Here is a 4,361-nt window from a genome sequence, read left to right on the forward strand (position 1 = left end):
CATTTGAAATTAGTTGGACCAATTAGTTGGCTGGTCTGGGAGGTTTCTTTTGTTTCCGATTTGGGTGTTTGTGGGGTGTCAGGTATCTCTCGGGTATCTCAACGGAATGGATGAAGGTTACAGTGATATGGCTAGATTTTTGTAAAGATTACTTTTCTTAATCTGAGGAAAAAATAAAATACTGGGCTACATCTATATTGCTTCATTTCTCTTTCTCTTTTCTTTCTTTCAGATAAGGAGGTCCGTCAGCCAATTCCTCCTGCCTTTCTGTTTTTCATAACCCACACACACAATGCAGGCTAGGCTTTGCATTGGGTAGCATTGTCTGAGCGATATGTTAGTGGACCAGAGAGTTTGGATATCAAGCCGTATAATGTTTCTTTTTTTCTTTTTTTTTTAAGATTTATTTATTTATTACATGTAAGTACACTGTGGCTGTCTTCAGACACACCAGAAGAGGGAGTCAGATCTTGTTAAGGATGGTTGTGAGCCACCATGTGGTTGCTGGGATTTGTCGGGTGCTCTTACCTGCTGAGCCATCTCACCAGCCCTAATGTTTCTTAAAATATAGAAAAGTTCTAACAAAGTGATCTTTAACTTTTTTTTTCTCCTTCGGCTATGTACAATGAATTGTTTTGCTTGCTTGCTTGACTTTGTACAATGAATTGTTTTGCTTGCTTGCTTGACTTCATTTGGTTTGACCCTTTGTACCCGTGCAGACTGCCCTCCCTCCCTCCCTCCCTCCCTCCCTCCCTCCCTCCCTCCCTCCCTCCCTCCCTCCCTCCCTTTTGACCCAGTTTCACTCTTCCACCATACACTCAATAAAATAAAATAAAGTAAAATAAAATAAATAAAAGAATGAATGACGTTTCCAGTTATTTATTTGTCTAAGCTACCTAAATTCCCCTTCTACACCTCCCCCTACTCCCCACCCCAAGCCGCCATCTCCTCGTGGGGGTAGGGACCTGCACATCTGTGTCTTTCTCTCTGAACTCTTTGTTTTCTGGTCCACGTTGCTCCAGAGGAATGTAGCCCTTTGGAAATGGTAATGGAGTTGATAACACACCCTATCAGAAAGAGGAAGGCCCATTCACTCACTCATTCTCACCCAGCCCTGTTCTGCTACTTCTAAGGACAGAATCTTCTGGACAGTATTTACATGGCTTGCTATTTCTAAATTTTGGTTTTGGTTTTGGTGTTTTTGGTTTTGTTTTGTTTTTTTTCTTTTTCTTTTTTTCAAGACAGGATTTCTCTGTGTAGCCCTGGCTGTTCTGGAACTCACTCTGTAGACCAGGCTGAACTCAAACTCAGAAATCCGCCTGCCTGCCTCTGCCTCCCAAGTGCTGAGATTAAAGGTGTGTGCCCACCCACCACTGCCTGGCTCTATTTTTTTTTAAACATTATGTATGTATGTATGTATGTATGTATGTATGTATGTATGTATGTATGTATGTACGTACGCATGCATGCATGCATGCATGCATGCAGGCATTGTTTATACGACTACACTGCAGCTGTCTTCAGACACACACCAGAATAATACATGGGATCCCACGACAGATGGTTGTTAGCCACCACATGATTGTTGGAAATTGAACTCAGGAAGGACCTCTGGAAGAGAGGACAGTGCTCTTAACCACTGAGCCAGCTCTCCAAATAAAATTTGTGGAGAAATTGAGCATCTTAAAACCTTAGGCATCCTTCCTCCTCTCCACGTGGCCTCTCTCCCTCTTTCTACCTTCTCTCTTTCCCTCTGCCTTTATACAATAAAGCTGTAAAACAACAACAACCTCTAGGCATGTGTGTCCCCTCTTTATGTATGTATGTGTGTATGTATGTATGTATGTATGTATGTATGTATGTATGTATGTACTTACTTACTTACTTACTTTCTTACTTGTTCCGACCAGTGGTGCTTCATGCCTTTAATCCCAACACTTGGGAGGCAGAGGCAAAAAAAAAAAAAAAGAAAAAAAAAACCCCAAACCAAACCAAACCAAACCAAACCAAAACAACAACAACAACTACAACAAAAAACATCAAACAAAGTTTGGGTCTTAGTGAAGTAAGCAAGGCACAACCTGCAGGCAGGCAGGACTGATGAATTTGTACCTCTTACCCCTTCAGAGTTTACCAGAGGCTTAAAGGACTGAGTTTTTGGGACTGCCCTGAGACAATATATATCTTCCTTCCTTCCTTCCTTCCTTCCTTCCTTCCTTCCTTCCTTCCTTCCTTCCATTTATTTATTTATTTATTTATTTATTTATTTATTTATTTATTTATTTATTTAAAGTACCCTGTAGCTGACTTAAGATGTACCAGAAGAGGGTGTCAGATCTCATTACAGGTGATTGGTAGTTGAACTCAGGGCCTTTGGAAAATCACTGTTTTACCTGCTGAGCCATTTCTCTCACCAACCTAGTTCTGTCTTTCTGTCTTTCTGTCTTTCTGTCTTTCTGTCTTTCTGTCTTTCTGTCTGTCTGTCTGTCTGTCTGTCTGTCTATCTGTCTCTCTGTCTCTCTGTCTTTCTCTCTTCCTTCATCCTGGCATCAATCAACACAGACTGTTTTGTGAGGTAAACTTAATAAACTTCTAGCTCCTCTTCTCTACTCTCTCTGCCTCTACTAAAAATGAAGAAGAAGAAGAAGAAGAAGAGGAAGAAGAGGAGGAGGAGGAGGAGGAAAAGAAACCTCTAGCTCATGCAAGGGGGATGTAGGAAGGACACCACCTTCTTTCTTTCTTTCTTTCTTTCTTTCTTTCTTTCTTTCTTTCTTTCTTTCTTTCTCTCTCTCTCTCTCTCTCTCTCTCTCTCTCTCTCTCTCTCTCTCTCTCTCTCTCTCTCTCTCTCTCTCTTTCTTTCTTTCTTTCTTTCTTTCTTTCTTCCAAAAATACTCAGGGACATCACACTCCCTGTAGCCAGGGATGAGTCTCAGGGAATGTATGTGAGCTTGCTTTGTTTTGTGGGGCCAAACTTGACAGACATTTCTTTTGGCTTTGTGTGTTTTGCCAGCCAGCTCTCTTGCTCTGCTCACTCACTCACTCACTCACTCACTCACTAACTAGCTTGTTTGCTGTGGTTGCCATTTCTATCTATCTCTGCACAGGGTTCCAAGACTGCCCTTTGGGAATCAAATGGGAGAGCAGAACTAAAGGCTTTTTGATAAAGCACCTAGAGTGCACACCAGCACCTTTGGACTGACTGGCTGCCTTCCCCCTCCCCCTCCTCCCCCTTCTTCAGATTCATTTATTATAGGTAAGTACACTGTAGCAGTTTTCAGACACACCAGAAGAGGGCACCAGATCTCATTGTGGGTGGTTGTGAACCACTATGTGGTTGCTGGGATTTGAACTCATGATCTTCAGAAGAGCAGTCAGGGCTCTTAACCGCTGAGCCTCCAGCCTCCTGCATTCCTTCTTAAAGCATGAATGATCCCAGCATGGGAAGACGGTCTGCCCTCCCTCCCTCCCTCCCTCCCTCCCTCCCTCCCTTTTGAGCCATTTTCCCTCTTTCACCATACGCTCAATAAAAGAAGTAAATGAATGAAGTCTCCAGCTATTTGTTCGAGCTATCTAAATTCTCTCACAACACCTCCCCCTCCCCCTCACTGCCTTCTCTCCCTATGTTTGGGTGGGGCTGGGGGAGGGGTGGGGTGGGGGGAAGGGATCTGCAAGTCGTCCCTGCAGGTTTGTGGACTATTTGCGATGGTCTGGTTCTCTGAACTGCTGAGCCATGTCTATCCAGAGGCTGGCTGGCTAGTTTTCTGCCTCAAGTCCCTGAGTGATGATTTCAGTGTGAATTCTCTGAACTCACTGTCCTTTCAGGTCCACATTTGCTCTGGCAACCGACTGAACCAAACAATAGGCTCACACCGAGATCTTTGGAAATGGTAATGGAGTTGATAACACACCCCAACAGAAAGAGGAAGCCTCCGCTCACTAGAAGACTTTCACTAGAAGCCTCACCCTGCCAGCAATTTAGGAATTGGTAAGGCCAATCTGGACAATATCTAAATGATTTCTACTTCATGTTTAATGCTTAATAAAATAAAACGTGTGTGAAGGTCTGAAGAGCGTTGACTGTTCTTCCAGAGGTCCTGAGTTCAATTCCCACAAACCACATGGTGACTTTGGAATCCGATGCACACTTCTGGTGTGTGTTGGAAGACAGCTGCAGTGTACTCATATAAATAAAAAAATAAATAAAACCTTCAAAAATAAAATAAAACAAAGCTTGTGAAGAAATTGAGCATCTTAATTTTATTTTATTGTATTGTATTTCACACACACACAGTATTTTATATATATATATATATATATAATCAACTGGCACAGAAACGCACATTACCTAAGTTAGCTGGGAG

The sequence above is a fragment of the Mus caroli genome, unplaced genomic scaffold (genome assembly GCF_978045245.1).
Source record: "Mus caroli unplaced genomic scaffold, Mus_caroli_1 scaffold_122, whole genome shotgun sequence".
NCBI lineage: Eukaryota > Metazoa > Chordata > Mammalia > Rodentia > Muridae > Mus > Mus caroli.